General features: G+C 40.6%; 1 long non-coding RNA gene across 1 annotated transcript; it reads left to right on the top strand.

The window, feature by feature from the left end:
- The first annotated feature begins 975 nt into the window (after positions 1 to 975).
- LOC141557505 (uncharacterized) lies at positions 976 to 16,559 on the top strand. Its single transcript, XR_012486809.1, has 3 exons — positions 976 to 4,526; positions 9,883 to 9,952; positions 16,223 to 16,559. It is a non-coding gene; the product is annotated as an uncharacterized LOC141557505 (long non-coding RNA).
- The last annotated feature ends 2,718 nt before the right edge of the window (positions 16,560 to 19,277 follow it).

The following is a 19,277-nucleotide window of genomic DNA, read 5'->3' as shown; positions in this document are numbered from 1 at the left end:
TCCTTTTTTTTTCCCTCCCTCTTTTCTTTTTCTTTTCTCTCCCCCCCCCCCTCTCTCCTTTTTTGGTTTTTTTTTTTTTTTTTAAATGTTCACAAGGATGATTTTTTTTTTTTTTTAAGTCAGGGAGTCAGTGATCTCATTTGGACGGAAAAATCAAAGCAAAACTATCCATTGAGTCCCTGTATTCAAGAGCAGGATCAAGATCTGGGCTCAATCCATATAGCTTACTAGGTGCAGATGTGACCACGTCCTCGCGTCCTCTAAAGCCGACTGGACGCTCTTTCTCTCGCGCGCTCGAGTGTTCTTTCCAAGTTGCAAGGGATGGATTCGGGAGCTCTACTAGCAGGGCTAAGGGTTCTGGGGTATCTCTCGGTCTGTGCCTGAGTTTGGGAGCTGAGGGGACAGATGGTTGGTTGTTCCTGGTGGGGGAATGGAAGAGGAAGGATATTTTGGATTGTCTCGTTGTTTTGAAAGCGGACCTTTAGGAAGAAAAAATTATAATCTTAACCGCCCTGTCCCGGGGGAAAAACCTACAGTTGGGAGAAATGAAACATTTCTTGCAAACGAGAAAATGGTGAGTTGTCAGATGCTGTCTTGGCTGCCAAATTCTCTCAGCTCCGATTTCTTTGTGACTTGCTGGTTTCTTCGCAGTCAGTTACTGGAGTCGGTCATCAGAGTAGCGATCTATGCCGTCTTGAGAGGTTTAAGTAGACATTGTCTCCAAAATCCAGTCTATCTGGCTGCGTTGTTTGCACAGGGAATACTCGACTTTAACTGAATTGACTTTGTTTTTAAAGCTCAGTAGCTCTCGAACGCTTTTCTCTTCTCTTCCCTTCTCTCTTCTCTTCTCTCTTCTTCTTCTTCTTCTTCTCCTTCTTCTCTCTCTCTCTCTCTCTCTCTCTCTCTCTCTCTCTCTCTCTCTCTCTCTCTCTCTCTCTCTCTCTCTCTCTCTCTCTCTCTCTCTCCTCCCCTATTTCTTCGCTCTCCTCTCCCCAATCTTTTTTTCCCCTGACTCTGCCCCCCCTTTCTTTCTCTGTCTCTATCTCACTCTTTCTCTAGGACTTCCTCCTTAGCTCCCTCACTCTCTCTGATTCTCTCTCTGCTCTGGCTCCGCATGCCGTTAGATCCGCCCTAACATCTGTCCGTCTCACCATTAGCACATCCATCAGTGTCGCGCTGGCTGCACATCGCAGCGACAACACACCAGACACAACATGGACTATGATTCAATACAAATAACTAGCACACCGAGCAACTTCTACCAGGAAGGAGCAAGGACTGCAATCCCAGTATTTACAAATGTTAACCACCTTCAGAAAAGCATCCAGTCCTTGCTTTTGACACAGAACTGAACCTTGCCTCTTTTTCTTACTTCCCTTCCCCCGTTTAAATTGTAGAAACCCGAATACTTTTCTCCTGAGACTAACAGCAGAGATGGAAGGAGAAATGAGTGCTCAACTGCAGCGAGATGGATGAGCACTCAGTCTTCCTTCTGTCTCTATTTCTATGGACAGGGTGTGTGCTTATTGATAATGGTGGTGGTGCATGGATCGGATGGAGATAGCACCTAAATCTGCATCATCTAAAATGCAGACAAGATTTGCAGTAGTTTATAGCCTGCAGTTTTGATGCGTTTAAGCCAAGATGGAAAAGTCCTGTGTGTGGTGAACTGTTGGCAAAATTATTCTGGAAATCTGAAGCTAAAACTTTCAAAGGTTTTCCTGCTTCTGCAAGGTCAATTAAAAAGGAAAAGGGGAAATTGACTTAAAATAAAAAGACCTTGGGCTCCTAATTTAACTCTCAACAGAAATTCTGCCTAGGTTTACTTACAGTAGAAACTGTGTACTCTGTATACTGTTACTCTAATGTAAGAATGCTAGAAGTAAGAAGGTGTGTAGACTAATATTGACAATTAACAATCTTTTGAGGAGAAGGGCAGATCCTTATCGACGAGAAGCTAGAAAATATAGTGAGTTTTCTATTAATATCTAGTATAAAGTGGAAGAGCTAGCGGCAAGTGTCAGGCTGAGAGAATCACATTGTGAGAGTTTCCTCTCTACTTTCCTTCCATCCTTCATTTTATGCTTCTTTCTTTCTTTCTTTTCCTCTCTTTCTTTTTTCTTCCTTCTTTCTCTGTCTTTGCCTTCCTTTTCTCATCATTTTTTCTTTCAATTATTTTTTTTTTCATTGGCGGTACATCTGTTACTGATCACTGAGTAAAATGTAATCGGGTTCGTTGCAGGAGCACTAGCCTCTTGCTTTGCTTAGGTAGGAGGTCCAAAAGGCTGGGAATCCACTGCAGGAAGGTCAGGGCAAATCCCCAGCTTGTTACCAAATGAAAGGACATCAAGTGCCACAACTTTTCGATTTTAGAACAGCTAGGTTTATCTTACTTTCTCCCAACTGTAAATGTCTGTCCGAGGGGCTGTATGCATATTTCCTACCAGAGTGGACCACAAATGCAAGCTATATCTTTGCAGTGATTAGTTTAAAGATACACATTTAACCAGAAAACCTGAGCAGCTTTCAATCATCCTAAAATGCATACAAGAGAAACGTGTGAGAAAATACAAAGTTATAGTGGGGATTTTAAAAATCAGGTGTAACAGCCAAGTGTCTTAAGATCAGGGAATTGAGCCAGCTACCACAGACCGGATGTATCTTAGAATCGCGCTGATGCGTTGCTTTGCAATCCTGTTACTCCATTACAAAAAGTTTCAACTTTCTGAAAAATGCAACAATGGGCTTTCTCCCTTCCTGAATTCTAGTAACAATTACAGTAATGGGGCATAGTGACAAGTCCCTAAGTATACTAGCTTTGCCTATTTTCTTTTAAGATCCAGTTCAAAGAAAAGCCAGGTATTTCACTATTTCGAGAGCACAGGCTAGCAGGCAACATATGTAAAGTTCAATGTAGTGTGTTGGTGACGGTAACAAACTGTGCGCTGCAAAGCTGCGGAGCAGGGAGCCAGTCTGTACTTCTAGTCAGTGCAACATTTACAAGCACAGTGTATAAAATCGATGGCTACATAAGTAGCCACCGCCTGTCCTCAGAACTGTTAAAAAAAAAAAAAAAAAAAAAAAAAAAAAAAAGTCCTGAGCTCACTTATCTCTTTGCACCTCTTTAAATAATTATTTGCAAGAAAACTTCTATAGTTAGGAAGCCTCCTTCCCCAAAGCCGATATTCAACCCCTGGGCTTTCTTATTCTTGTGGAACCTAGAGCCCTTAGTTTCTAAAGCTGTCATAACACAGTCTTTTAAACTCTTCAGGAAACATTTGCCCTTGTCACTAGTCATTTTCACCCAAACTAACTTCACTGTGGAAGTTTACAAAGGAAATTGGGGAATTTGAGAGAAGGCTTTTAATTAAATCAACAGAAGCTCCCCTTGAATGATGGGAGGATCTAAATTTGACCAAAATAGAATGTCTATGTCTCATTTACTCCTACCAAGTAACACATTCTAGATACTACTGTTTCCTAAAGGCTAGTTTAAAGGCTGCAGCAAGATTCTCTTCTGAGCAGGATCTGGAGTGCCCAGGGCTTGGTGACACCTGGGTGGGCAGAATCTGTTTTTCTTTGGCATTGCTATCATTAATGCTTTCCCTAAGCGTCCTCGAGACCCTATGTGAGGCCAACAGGGTTGAGTTTTGAAGCCTAGGGCCCAGGAGTAGGACTGAAGGTACCAGAACTCACCCCTGAAAAAGCCAGCCGGTTTTCTGACACCTTGAGCTGGGTCAGCGAGGGCCTTCTGCCCTCCAAAAAGCCTGACATAATCTGATTTGCTTAGGTAGGTGGTCATAATCATAATTTGCCTTCCCTACATGCTGGGACCTCGGAGCCTACTAGTATCATTATTCTCGGGAATCACTGTCCCTAGTCCTGGGAAAGGGCAGGTGGACGGAACAAAGGAGGCTACCATCAGACACTGGTTCCCTCTGCCTACCCCTGGATAGTTAAGGGAGATGTTGAGGGGAGAGAACTACGAACAGTCTTGATGTCTTGTTCAAAGATTAGATTCCTAATCTTTGGCATGCAAGGTTTGTGGGGAAAGGACAGAAGCCTCACCGGGCATCCAACCAAGGGCTATGGTTCGGCTCTTTATTCCGAGGTTTAGTTGCCTGAATGAAAGGCGGGCCGGCCCGGGAGCATCTTCCCCTTGGAGTTAAGGCACTCTAGGCGTGGCTAGAAACAGTACTTAGAAACCTGGAAAAGTCTTTGCTTTCCTTTTCCTACTCCTACCAACCTTATTCGGGGCCCAGCTCCCCAGCCGCTCGGCCTTTGCCCCGCCCCGCCCCGTCTTTCCCGAGCTCACTACTATGCTGCCAAGGACAGGCTGTTGGGACCTGGGTTTGCTAGGTCCAGGCCACCTCCACTTTCCAAACTTTGGGAGTCCAGGAGCAGAAGCAAAAGAGTGGGACTGGCGGGGTCGAGATGCGAACGCTGCCTAAGCAGAAGGTTGGGGAGAAGGGACTAGCATTCGCGATGAATTTCTCAAAGGACAAGTCAGCCCAGCCAGAATAAAAGTAAGTCATGCCCAAGGAAGCAGGGCCTCCGGAAGCAAGGGCTCCTTCCTCCCGGGTCCAAGGGGCTAATCGCGCAAAGAGGAGCTCGGAGAACAGCTCGGGCGCTGCTTCCCCTGGGGAAGTGCTGGGAGGTGGGTAGTGAGGGAGCATCGACTATCCAAGCTGCGCCACTCATTGTGGGATTATCCGATTCCTGCTATCCCGCCTTCCAAGCCTCAGCCTTCCCAAATTCAGAAGATACTTATTTTTTAAAGAAAGACGAAAAGTTTTCCCCCCTTTAGGTTCAGATCTTGCCCGAAAGTAAATTGTTTGGGTAAGCGCATTTACACAGCAGCGGAGTTTGTTTTTCTTATTCCAGTAGCTTTGTTTTAACGAACCAGATGTTTTGTCTGTAAATTCTCCAAAGGACTTTTACAGTTTTGACGTGAAATAAACCTTAGAAATCCAGAGTCGTATGTTAACGCCACTTCTGCAGAACCTTCGGGATCCTCGGAAGACCCGTTCGGGTATCTGTGGAGAGGGAGGGAGAAAAGGGAAGGGTATCTGGGAGGCCAACCACCCCCACCCCCCACTTCCTGGCAGGCCTCCTTCCTTCCAAAACTTAGTGTGGTGTGTAGGGTGGGGCTTGGGGAAGAAGCCTTTTCACCGACTGTCAGATGTATTCCAGTGTGTGTATTTATAAAAATTTGTAATTAAAAAAATAAAAAAGGTTTTGCCACGTAGTAGTTGTGTGATCTTGGAGAAGTCATTTCCCCTCCTATGAGGCTCAGTTTACTCTCCTGCCAAATAAGGGAATAGGACTGAATGATTCCCAAAGTCTCCCTGCCCTGTCAATTTATGCCATTGTGAAGCCAAGAAGGAGGGGGGAAAAAAAAAAAAAAAAAAAAAAAGCATGCGCACGACCGCATGTGAGCGAAAACAACTTTTCTGTAGCCCATCAGCCTTCCCATCCTCGGAGTTGGATAATACTCCGATGGAGAAATACTCCTTTTCCGAATCTGTGCAGATCCCTAGAATACCGCATACCCAGAAAGGACCAGAGCTTTCTCCGTGGACTGGAGCCTCCGAAGGAGGGAACTCAAGTCCACCAAGCAGAAACTAGCTCTCTATCCTTGTGCTGCTGTCCCAGGCACAGCGCCTTGAGCCAAGGTTCTCTGCAGTGCGGACTCAAGGAAAGGAAGCGAGGGAGCGCGGAAAAGCGTTCAGAACCCCAGAGATTTTCCTTACCCCCGCACCACCCCACCTACTGCAAGCCCGGAAGAATAACTGGGTTCCATATTTCCCCACCGTCCTCCATTTCTGTTCTCTGATCTAAAGGATTTCATTTGTATTTTGATGGAAGGGAAAGCAAAATCTAAAGTCAGACGACCTGGATCTGGGTCTGTCTGCTAATGCCCTCGTGAAAAGGTTTTCTCCCTCTATGGGTCTCAGTTTCCCTATTTGTAAACACGGGGCTGCACTAATTGATAAAGCCATTAGACACTGAGATTCTGTGACTCTCAGACTTGATTATTTCCAAAATCCAGGGGGATTTATGCCAAAAAAACAACAAAAAACTTTTCTTTGATCCCTTTCTCAAAATTTAGGGTTTTTTGCTTCCTTCCTGGAACCGATTCTCTCAACATTAGGCCCGCATAAGCATAGCTCATCTGCACTGCTCCCTTTCTAAGTCCTTTCCTTTATTATTTTTTTTAACTGAAAAAAAGAAAAGTTTATGGGACGGTTTATATTATATGTGTACATATATACACATAATACATTATATAGATGCATTATTTATCTCCATATTGCAGCTTTCGTGGAGCAGAGATGCACTAAGCTTAGACTGAACACTGGCACAATTATCCACACGTGCAAACATACATACATATATAATTCCAGCATCTGATTCAATCATCTAAGGAATTGCTTTAATTACCCACTAAACTAGTTGAGGATTCAGGAAACTACTGTGCTCTGTGTCCTTTCTCACCTCAGGACGTAAATTTTCTAAAGAAACAATTGGTCTGAGCCCTAAGGCAAAACTATTGCACTGGAACCTGAGGCAACTGCGACCTCAGACCCCGTACTGTGGGGGAGGGGAGATGTAGCAGCTACTACAGTCACTCTCACTCCCGGAATTCGAGGTCTAGTTCATCGCCTTGACTCTTAACAGCCCCTTCTCCCCAGAGCCTTGAGATAAGGTCGGCAGTGGTCTGGAGTCTTGTTGTCAGCTGCTGTGTTGGGTTTGATAGGCTCTGTGGCACCCGCTTTAGGAAGTCCAAGGGCTTGCCTTGCACCATTCAGGTTTTCCCAGAATTCCCAAAGAAATGCAGTCAAGTTTAGGATTTAAGTAGCCCTTCGATTTGCTGTGCAGACATGAACTAACTCATTCTCCTTTTTACATTTATTTCCTCCTAATTTTTTTTTAATCTCTTCATTCCTCTTGTAATCTCTTCTGTTTTGTTCTTTCCTCCCCTCACTTCCATCTGTCTCCGATTTCTTACTACTTTTGTTTCGTGCCTTCTTTTTTTACTTCTGCTTTTTCTTTACTTTTTCCATTCTCTTCTATGTTCTTCCTTCCCTTACATTTTCCCCTTTTATTCCTATCCTCTTCCTAGCTTATTTATTTATGTTTAATTAAAGTTCACCTCTAAGACTCCAGAGCCGGGTAGATAGCCCAGAAACCCCACCTGGGCTAAGGAAGGGAATCAGATGGGACTATGCTGAGTAAGATAAAAGGGAATGAAGTAGGTAGGAAGGTGGGAGAGTAAGGAGAAGGAACAAAGAAGTCGCCACTTGGCTCAAAATAAAATAAAAATTTAAGAAAATTCAAAGCTGCCAATAAAATCCTCTAAGTAGCTAGTGACTCAGTGCTGGGAGTTTAGGTGATGGCATTGGTAAATGGCTTCGTTGCCCAAAGAAAATATTACAAATGCTGCTGTCTTTACCACCAATCAGGCCCAGCTTCGAAAAGCTAGATGAGCCCCCTTCTCCTGTGCAGAGGGCACGGTTATTTGCATGATAAATGGATCGCTGCGGAGGTAGCCAATGAAATATTCAAATGAGGCCAAGGAGATAGGGTGGAGAGAAAGGTCCCCAAAGTCCTCCCCTACTCCTGCCAAAAAAGGGGGGGAGGAGGAAGAAGCACACAGCTCTAGGCTGCTCCTTCCAAAGCTAAAGTGACCGTCCCTCATTAACCTGGGATTTTCACCTTGTTACTACCAGGGTTGAATTTTTTTCAATTGTTATCATTTTAAACTATATCTAACTTTCCTTCTTTTCTGGAATTTTAATGCTCTCACCTAACCCTACATTACTTTCTTTTCCTGTACTAGCTAAAAAGCTGCAGGCTTTGGCTTTGTAACTGCACCTGGATGGACTTTGGTCTAGGTGGTAGGGACATTGTTATACTTGCCTGAGCCTAAGGGGAGTTTCTTTGTAAAAGGCAGTGGGATTTTAGACTATGGGCTAACTAGCTTATCCGTCTTGATTCTAGGGATTCTACCCAACACTCCTTGGATCTCTGAACTAAGGTACTGTAACCTCAATTATGAAGTGGAGTGTTGTTAGGGAGGGAATATGAGGAAGGCATTCAATTTTTTAGGATAGTCAGTCCAGTCAGAGTAATATCCAGAAGTCTCTAGATAGCATCCACAAAATAAGGAGTTTGACCCAGCCAGAAGAAGGTGAATGGAGAAACCTTGTATTCAGAAGCACAACCCTCCTCTCAGTATGTGCCCAGGTGAGCACACTCGTGGGCATCTCGATCATGCCATCCAACACATGTGCATTAGTGGTTAAGGGGAGGGAACACATTTCCCAAAGTGCCCTCACTCTACTCTGAATGACAAGGGTTCTAGGGTTAGTGCAGGATTCAGCTTTTTCTGAAATAGTAGATCACTCTCCCTATTATTGAGGTAAAAGGATAGAGGAATTTAGGTTTCTTTAATAGGGTTGGTTTCGGATGTATGTTTGTGGATTTTTTTTCCCCCTCAAGGCCCAGATTATGTAGTGGAAAAGTTGATGGTTGGAGAGAGAGATAAGGAATGGAAGACAAAGAAGATGGACAGGAGTTATGGCAAAGACTGTCTCCATTTCCTGACACAGCTGTATCCATATAATTAAGAAATGGAAAGGAATTGGGACAACTGGAAACAGTTCTGACCACTCCACTGTCCTACTGGAAATGCTTTATTGTTTCTTCATTGCTTGTAGGATAAAGTACATCTCCAGAGTCCAGTATTTAACACTCCAGTGTATTTGTTATAATCTTTTATGAATTTCACATTCCAAACAATACAGATTATTAGTTGCTTCCAGGACTGCAGAGCCTATCTCTCACTTTGTACATTCCCACAAGCTAGGTCCCATTTCTGGAACCCAGTCTCCCTTGAACTTTCTCTCTGAGTCTTGGTTCAGGTTAAATGCCATCTATTCCTCAGAGTTTTTTCTGACCTTTCCTCCTAAATTGTTAATATTTTCTCATATCATTTTGTTTATGAATTATTTGTACACAGACACTTCAATAGGGCTTAAGCTCCATTAGTATTGTTTATCTTAAACTTTGTAAAAACTTAATAAATGTTTAGTTAAATAAAATTGTAATGCAAAGGGGAGAGTAATATTGTCATCATCATTATCACTAAGTGATATTTTTATATAGGATGTTAGCGCTTTCAAAAAGGTTTACATCTATTATCTCATTTGATCTTCACAGTGATCCTGTGAAGTATGTACTGTTATTATTCCCATTCTACAGATTGGAAAATTGAAACTCAGAATGACTTGCCACAATCACAAGGTACTTAGGGTAGACATTGAAAATTAGGACCTCTGACTCCAAGATTCCACTTTATAAAGCTAAATTTTTCTCAAGGTCTCCCAGTCCAACCAGGTATCCCTGGGACATAATTCCTTTCTGTCAGGTCCCAGATCACAGACTAGAGAAAGACCAAAGCCATTTTAGGATCAAACCAAAAAAAGATGAGCTAGGCTACCAAGAAGATTCCCATGCTTTGCCCTGTAGTTAGGTATTTTTTTTTAAGTCATCATGCATTTTTAAAAATTTTCTATTAGAGTTTATTTTCAAAAGATATGCAAAAATAATTTTCAGCAATCACCTTTGCAAAATCTTGTGTTCCAAAATTTTTCCTTCCCTTTTCCCCACTCCCTCCCCTAGACATCAAGTAATCCAATATATGTTAAATGTGTAATTCTTCTATACATATTTTCACAATTATCAGTGCATAGCTATTTTTAAAGCAAAATATATTCAATGGGTTAACTTTCCTTCTCTTCAATAATTAAATCCTTAAGAAGGCCTGAGATATATATGTGTATATACATACATATCCATATTCTCTCTTTTTCCTAGAAAACATTGTGAGCAATGATGAGAGCTGGCTCTGGACAATGACTAGGAATTGAGTTTGTCATTATGAAAGGTAAGAAACCAGAAGGTCCTAGTGTTCTTTTATTCCAGAGAGGGGAATCCAAAACTATGCATTCATTAAAGAAAAGTGGAAGTTTTGTAGATCTTGCATTTCTAACTCCAGATTTCTGAAGATTTTCTCCAGATTTTCTCCCTTCCCAGAAGTAGAAGGGGTCTTAGAGTTTCAAATCTCTTAATGTGTAATGAAGAGAGAAGTTACCTGCCCAAAAACACACTTGTAAATAAATAATGGACCAGGAATTTTAATTCAGATTTTTAAAAAAGATTCCAAATTTAGTTCTTCCTCCCCCTTGGCCCTTGTAGTAACAGCTATATCTTCTATAGTCATTGCCCAACTACTTTACATCCCTAAGTCTTCTCTTCTCATACAGACCAGGAACTCCTTCAGGGAAGAGCATTGTGCTTCTCATCTCCTTTACAACACCTGGCACATGACTAGACACATAATGTAGCTGGCCAGTAATGATATGGCAGTTCATTAATTAATTGAGAAGCTTCAATGTCAATTAGCTTCCTAGCATACAGAGAAGTCTGTGTGTAGGCATCAAGAAGCAGTGACCGAAAGAGAAATTATAATCTCCTATAATATAGAGGAATTTGATTTTGACAATGATTTTTTTCAATATTTATGTTTGTTTCAATGAAGTAAGAGAATATTTTCTTAGTGAATGCATGAGGACTAAACAGAGACTCAGAGGCAAGTTCTGGAGTTCATTGGACAAAAGATGGTAATGACAACAGAACAAGACTGGCTCAAATGTAACTCCTTACAGCTGGAGCATTTGACCCTTAAATAGTCACAGTTTTGGGGAGTAAATTTTGCCCCACAATTATATTAAACATAAACACAGATCACTGTCCAACCATGGTTGTGATTGTGGTTTGTGTGGGTTATGGCCCGGGTAGTTGAAAGTGGAAGCAAAGGTATTTAAAGAAGAAGGGCTAGATCTGGTGATTACAAAGGGATTCAGTGTGGAGCTAACCCACAATCCTCTCTTCATTTTATTTGCCTCCTCTCACTCAAAGTCCATCCTCACCTAAAGTCCTGTCTCTGTTCTGCTAGATGGACTAATAAGCCTTTGGCTTTGCAGGGATGCCATCTCCTCAAATAGCCTGCCCAACAGTTGTCTTTTTCAAGATTGCCCCAACTTTCCAATCCAATGAAAGAAAATAAAATATTTTTTTAAAGGAAAGAAGTCCAAACCATTCTTCTGTCCTTCCCCATTTCCTCTCTCCCAGGATAGTGATAAATAGATAATAGATTTCATAAAGAAAATAGATGGCTAGATAATAGATGAATAGATGGATGGGTAGCAGGTAAATAGACAGATAGATAGATAAAGTCAGAAAAATCTTGCTCTAACCATGAAATGAAATTTAAGTTTATGCCTGTGTTTAGTAAGGGGCCCCATACTGGATTAATATACTATAAGCTCCTGGAAAGTGCTGTTTGTGCATTATTCAGTTTATGGGAGTGTGTATATAGGTGTGCATGTTGTGTGCATATATACTTTCAGATCTTTCAAGAAAAAGCTTGGCAACATTAGCTCCACCTGAGCACAAAGATCTGTGCCAGTGGTTAATATGGAAATAAGTATCTTCAAGATTCAAAAGGCAGAAAATATCCCTTATGTCAGCAGGGGGAGGTGAGAAGGTTGGTTAGGGGTGAGTTTTGAATGTAGGCAATGAAGTGGATTGGTCCCTGAACTTTACTCTATAGGTTGAACCTTTACAGACCTTTGAAGACTAGTTTTAGGGGGTGTTTCCCCAGGGTTCATTAAGGAAAGATAGTTGTGATAAAGAGAGGCTGACAATTCTGTTTTCTCTAATAGTAGTAACTCGAGTTTGCACCATCCAGGTCAGATATAAAGTGGAAGCTTAGAAAATTTGACACTCATCGATTCACTATTTTTGTTCTAATGTCATTTATATACACAAGAGAGGAAAGAAATGTGACTTCAAAATTGCAATTAAACCAGTTCCTGAGCAGAAAGGCCTTTCTTTAGATGTCTGTACCCATCAAATCTCTATTGCATCTCCAAAGAAAGTTCATTCACAATTTCTGAATTAAAGCAGACAATATAAATATTTCACACCCCTTGACTGTGAGTCATTTACAATTACCCATGTATGTACCTAAATGTCATCCGGCAGAGCCCCTATCATTTTTGGTCAGGTCTCTGAAAGAATGGCGATTTTTCTAATGTTTTAAAAGTATTAACTTCCTTTCAAACATTCTTTAACCTTTAATGTTTTGTAACTTGATGAAAAGGTCATTTTGTTCAGAGGATGCTGCTGTTCCATAATTGTGCAGCTCTCAGGGTAAGTTCTGTTCAAACTCTAGACTCTTTAAGAGAATGTGTGTGCATATGTGGATATGTATATATAAATATGTGTGTATAGTCACATACACAGTTGTGGGTTCATGTGTATTATATATGTTATAAATATTCCTTAGGTATTCACTAAGATCAGATGCTCCAACAGAAGCAGATATTTTTGATAACTGAACTTTATCAATTTAAGTGGCAGAAGTTTATTTTATTATGATTCTAACCATCTTATGGACATCTTAGATTTCTAGACTTCCTCAACTAAAAGAGATCTCTTCAAACTAATATGACACATTCTCCTACATTCTTAAATCAAGGCTACTTAACATAATTGAACCTCTTCTAGATGATTCAGGATCCTCCTTAAAAATATACATTCTTATTCTGTAAATCTGAAACCCTCAAAAGTTAGGAGATGTGAGAGATTAGCAGGTCCTTTGTAAAATGATGACCCCCAGATTTAGCAGCTTTGTTATTCTGTCTCCCCCTATTTTACTGGTATATGTTGGCTATTCCTTTCTTGGCAGTCAATGAGCATAACTATATATCAATGTCTTTCCCTCCTCTACCCCATATGTTGTTTCAAATTTGATCAGAGACTGAGACCAGGTAAACAGGCTTGATAGAATTATGACTAAAGTAAGAGTAAATACACTCTGAGTAAGGCCTGTGTGTGAAATGTAGGCACTTCAGTGGACTATGACTTGTATTTTCTTTATTCTTTTCCTGCTTCTCAACTGTATTCTAGGTAGAAAAGGTTGTCTCACTTATGTATAAGTGAGATGTTACTGTGTATTAACTGCATCTCAAATCATCTTGGAAGTAATCCAGGATTAAGTATGGAGTAGGAGAAATAGTATTGTTATTTTGGGGTTCTGTAACCCCAAATTCAATTCAAGCAAGAAATGCCGTTTTTAGTTAGAAATAGGATCCTGGACAGCTTGCTGGGATGACAGTACTGCTTAGATAGGGTTGTTAGAACACAGGTATAATCTGTCATTTTCTGACTTTCAATTTATAGGAAACACGTTAACTACTCAGATCAGTGAAAATTTCTGTAAGGGGTCAAGGGTCAAGAGGGCATAGGGAATAATTTCTGTTACTAAAATTCCATAGTTTCAGTTTCTTAACTTGGAGTACAGTCATAATTTAAGCAGCATACTAGACAAATGGCAATTTGGAGTCAACAAATAAGAGATGGCAACTCATTTCACACAACCCCTTTATTTGACATATGGAAAAAAAGAACTGAGAGATAATGGGATTTGTCCAAAGTCGCCCAGAGAGGGGAGGGGTAAGAAAAGACAAGACAGTGTTCTTGCTATAATTCTTTGTTCAGGGTGCAAATTAAGTAAGCTGCCCTAATGAGGGGACTCTCTGGATGTTGATTTCCCCACCAAAGGTGCACCTCTCTAAAGTGAAGGAATAGATCCAAGAACATAAAAGAATCACTGATTCAGAGCAGGCTGTGCCCCTAGAGCTGACTAGCTGGCTTTCACTTCTGTTGCCTTCATTGCTTTCATTTCACTGCCCATTTCAGCAGCACTGTCCCATTTCAAACATCCTGAGAATATGTTTAATTAGAATTTGGCTATACAGTCTCTTAAAATAAAACCAAAGCAACCATCTTATTATATTGCTCAGCATTCTGTTGCAAACATATACTTTTTAATAAAACACTTTTCTAACTAGAGAAATCCCTAGAGATACAGATCCTCATTTATAAGAAGTTCCCTAAAGGGAGTTAAAGGAGAGGCTGCTTTATAAAGAAAGAGACCAGAAGAAGGTGTTTTCAAGGAGCCTTTAAAAAATAATCTAATTCTGAGGGTGAGAAATACACAATTTAAAGATGCAAATTTTTTAATATGGCCTATATGTTTTTAAATATGGCCTCTTGGTTTGTTCTTGTTTTTGTTGTTGCTGCTGCTGTTGCTGTTGTTTTATGTACATGCTTTGTTTTGTTTTGTTCACTATCATCTCTATCATCATAACTAATGTCCCATGTCTTGCATTCTTGTATTTTCAGAAACATAATATTTAAATAAACAAATGATTTTCAAAATGTACTTCATCTCATGCTGTTTTTTCCCTCTCCTCCCTTCTCTCTATATGAATAACCAATCCCTTCTTTAATGTGCAGAGCCTGCAGTAAAGTGTGGTTGAGGCAAGGAGCAGAGATGTGCTGTATTCGATCACTGTCCTCTGTCCCCACAGCTGGGGAGATGTGTGTGGGGAGTTAATTGAAGCCACTTTGCCAGCTTAATGCCAGTCTCTGCAGTTTTTACACAGCCTGGGCTGGGAGGATTGCCTGCATGAGGACTGGATCCCACAGTGAAGACATGGGAAGTGTGAGTTAACACTGTGCCAGGGAGCTCTCAGCTTACAGGGACCATGCTTCTTGGAAATGCATGTCCTTTCAAGAGAATGGGCTACACAGGCATCTCGATGTGGTGAGGGGACTTGTTAAGTGGAAGAAGTGGAACAAAATGTCCTGCCAGAAGCAAGGCAAGGAGAAACCATGGCCATGGGAGGGAAGGCCAGTCTTTAAAAGAAGAAGTGAATGAACCAAGGTATTGATGGAAGTATTTAAGTTAGTGTGATATTTACAAGGTTTTTTTTTCCTACTTTGAGGTTCTACGCTAGGACAGGGCCTTGGATATTTTTTACATTTCTTGGAAATAGTGGGAACAGACTTTCCATTCTCAGAAAAATAATTCACTTATTTTTCCCTTCTATTTTTACTTACACAAAGGATCATGTCCACATTTTTACCTATCTTGATTTTGACTGACAAGATAGCTGATTAAGGGAATTATCTCTATTCCTGAACAAAACTAGAAGGAACTGCAAAAATCCCTACTTACACAGTGAACATATCACTACTGCTGATAATAATAATATATTTATATTGAATACCGGAGTGACAAAGCTCTTTTCTCACAAAAACTCCATGAACTTGGTAGTACAATTATTCTCATTCTTTTTTTCATAACGAGGAAACAGGCTCAGAGAGAGAAGCAGTTTGCTCAGGGTCAGGTAGTTAAGATCTATCAGGATCTGGATTTGAACCCAATCTTTTCAACTTTGAGAGTCCAGTGTTCATTACCTTATAGAAGAAGAAGGAGCAGGAGGAGAAAGAGAGAAGGAGGAAGAGGAGGAGGAGGAGAGAAGGAAGTAGTGGAAATGAAAATGGAGGAGAAGGAAGAAGAAGAAGATGATGATGATGATAATGAAAGAGGAAAAAAGAGAGAAGGAGAAGGAAGAAGAAGAAGATGAAGATGATAATGAAAGAGGAAAAAAGAGAGGAGGAGAAGAAAGATTTGAGGCTGGACCTATACATTCATTTGCATAGGTGAATCTTACTATGGAAACTCTCTAGAATCTGCAATTCCCATACAGAATCTGTAGCCTGAGTTCTTAGAACCTGTAATTTGAATTTTCTGTAGGCACTGATAAGTTAAGTAATATATTCATATTCACAGAGTTAGATTTGTCAGAAGAAAGATTTGAATTCAAGTCTTTGACTTCAAGGTTGGTGCTCTAGCTACTATTCCATGTCAGCTCTTTGATAGTAATAATAATAGTTGACACATCTGTACTTCTTCTGGTCTCTCTGTCTCTATCTCTGTCTCTGTCTCTCCCTCCCTCCCTCCTCCTTTCCCTCTCTGTCTCTGTCTATCTATCTGCTTGTCTCTGCTGCCCCTCTACTCCCTTCCTACCTGCTCTTTTTCTGTTATCCTCTTTTTCTTTAGCTCCAATCTGCTGCATCCTAACAGTGATTTCACTTCACACACAGCATGAGCACAATGAACTGAATCAGTGAGAAAGAAAGATTTGTTTTTCCTTCCCTTTTTTAAAATGCAGGTTCTAAGAAACTGGCCTGGGGGTATTTGTTTCTATTCCATGCTCTTTGTCCTTCTCTGTGTCAGGTTCTAGAGATGATCCACCAGGGACCAGGAATTTGAGCCATGATGACCTTGGACCTTATGATTGCAGGCAGGATGGTACAGGCTGCCAGGCTGGCATGGAAGCCCCCCAAAGCCAGAGTAACTGCTACTCAGACCTGAAGTAGACTTGGGCTTATACTGTGCTCTGCAGGAACTGAGCTAAATTATGGACATAATCTTCAACTCCTTAGAAGATGGCAAGAGGGGGAGAAGGGAAATGATATCTTCCCTGTGTTGGGGAAGTAAATTTGTATATTTGTGATTATATCTTCTGAAGTAAACGTTTCTGTGAAAAACTAATTTGACTGTTAGTGGTTTATGGAATGGGGGTACAAGAGGATAACCCTTGGAATTGGAGCAAAGAAACACCATCATTATTGGCTGGAGCCATTTACGGAGAGCCTAGACACAGTCCTCCTCCCCTCCCCCCCACCTCAGTCTCTTTTAAAGGAATTGGAGAACCTTAAAGAAAGGTAAGATCTAACTTACCTATTCTTGGGTAGTGGGGGGCAGGTAGGATGTGTTACACCCCTCTGCACCCTGCAGCTCTCTGTGCTGATCCATTATTCCCCAGTTTAGACCCCCATTTCATGCATTTCCCAGGGCATGATTACTTCTATCTCAGCTCCTCTCCTCATTCTCCAGCCTGCATCTCCTGCTCAGCCATGCTATTTTCCCAACCTTCCTTTCCAGCTCTCAGCTCTGTGTTATCTTCCCTTCTTAGAAGGTAAGGACTATGAGAATGGGGCCTTTTTTTGCTTGTATTTTATCCGCAGCACTCAACATAGTGTCAGATACATTGTAAGTGCTTAAATACATGCTTTACCTGTCCACATCCCAATGATATCCTCCATGCAATCCATAAGTAATAATAATGATAATTCATGTGTATCAATATAGTTTTCAAAGCTCTTTCACATACATATTTTCTTATTAGCATAAAAAAGAGAAATTGTACAACCTCGCTCATTTCCTTAATGCAGCCTTGAGCACAAAGGATCACTAGCAAGTCTTCTCTTACATTTATATAGAACTTAGAGTTACAAGGCATTTTACATAAATTATTTCATCCTGTTTTCATAATAGCTATGAAAGTTTGATAATAGAAATAGTATTATTTCTATTGGACTGATGAAGAGACTGAGGCTGAGAGTAAGTGGTTTGTCCCAGGGGGGCCAACCTCAGGCCAAGGTTCTAAGTCCTCTGTTACATAGATGCACTATTTAAGTTGATTAATTTCAGGGTAGGTACAAGGCAACATAGTAAATTCCAAGAGACTGAGGCCTGAATCTGAGCAGCCTTGCTCACCACAAACAGTCACTTGATAATATTCATTGTGACAGGAGAATATGGCCAGTAGCATCTTCACTTTAACTGGGGAGACTCTATCCATTCCCCACCCCTCCCCCCTGCTTAATCCTGTCACAAAGAGCTGTCAAGGAAAGCACTTCTCTTTTCTCATTGTACCACCTATGTTAATTATTCTTAGCTAACTCAATCATCATTTTCACCCTGACACAATTTTCTTTCCAAAGAAAGAGCAACATTTCTTGCCGCCCCCAATGTAAATTTCACCCACAATTTATTTCTAAAATAGCCACTCCTGGATGGTGGTAGCTGGCAGGGAAATTCTCTGATATGCTTTGCCTGCTTCCATAGCTCCAGCCAATTCTTCAAAACAGAGGATCTTACAAGCTGGCCAACATGTGGGACTTTCTCTGAATCTAGATATAGTCTTTCCTACTTCCATGTTCACTCCTACCTCTTCCCTATTCCCCTTTCCAAACATTTCTCTGTTCTCTTCCTCAGTATACTGAGATGATATTCCTGCTCTCCCCTTCCTACTTCCTATCTTTCATGAATTCTAAAGTGTCAACTTTGGCTAATTTGAAAAATTAGCCTATTCCTGTATGCTCTTTTCAGAAAGAGATTTGGAGATACTACATCCAGATAATATAGGTAAATTAGAGAGACAGAAAACTGGGAGGGGGGCAGGAAATCTGGTCTTTAATCTCAGGCTTATTAATGATTATTGGATTCTATCATCCCAATATACCCAAGGAAAGAGTCTGAAAACACTTGTGTACCCTTGATGAATTAATATTTCTTGGCTCACATGAACTGTATGTCAAAGGGGATGCTTAAAGAACTTGAGAATGTGATTACTGAGTCATAAAGATGGAGAATGAAAGTAGCATCAAAGAAGGGGAGAATACCAGAAGTCCTAGTTTTCCAAAAAAGAGTTTTCAAAGTCTAGGCTACTAAGCTTGACTTCATTTTCTGAGAAATTCTAAAACTATTTCTTGAAGAGATGGCTTATGTTTTTCTTGTGGAAAAGATGGAAAGATATGAGCTAAACTCTAGTGCAATTAGATGAATTCTGAATTAGATAAATGTCTATAGGAGTCAATAATAATTCCATGTCATCTTGGAAGGTTTCCGATGGAGTGCTCCTGAGATCTATGTTTGATATTTTGCCATTGAACATTTTTATCAATGACTTGGATAAAAATATAGATGGCATACTCACCAAATTTGTAGATAACACAGACCAAAGACGTTAGCTAATACATTGGATGACAGTCCAAGATCTGAAAAAATCTTGACAAGCTAGAATATTGAACTGAGTCCAATCAGTTGAGATTCATTTGGGATATGGGTAAAGTTTTAATCCTGGGTTCCAAAAATCTACTTTCAAATACAAAGTGGGGAAGACATGCTTAGACAAATGTGTCTGAAAACAATCTGGAGATTTTAAAAGAGTGAAAAGTCAGTTTGACCAAACAGTATAATAAGTAATCTAAAGGAGCTCATTCACTACTGAGCTGTGATAAGAGAGATAAAGCTTTCAGAACTAAAGAGGCAAGAGTCCTTTTGCACTTTGTTTTCATGTGGAATGCTATGTTCAGTTTTTGGTGCCATATTATAGGAAGGACAATGATAAGTTGGTGACCATCTAGAAGAGAGCAAATATAGCCAATGCCTTGTGTCTGTGCCATATGAAAAATAGTTAAACTGAGAGTTTTTAGCATGGAGA

The sequence above is a fragment of the Sminthopsis crassicaudata genome, chromosome 2 (assembly GCF_048593235.1).
Source record: "Sminthopsis crassicaudata isolate SCR6 chromosome 2, ASM4859323v1, whole genome shotgun sequence".
Lineage (NCBI taxonomy): Eukaryota > Metazoa > Chordata > Mammalia > Dasyuromorphia > Dasyuridae > Sminthopsis > Sminthopsis crassicaudata.
This window is presented reverse-complemented; position numbering and strand designations above follow the sequence as displayed.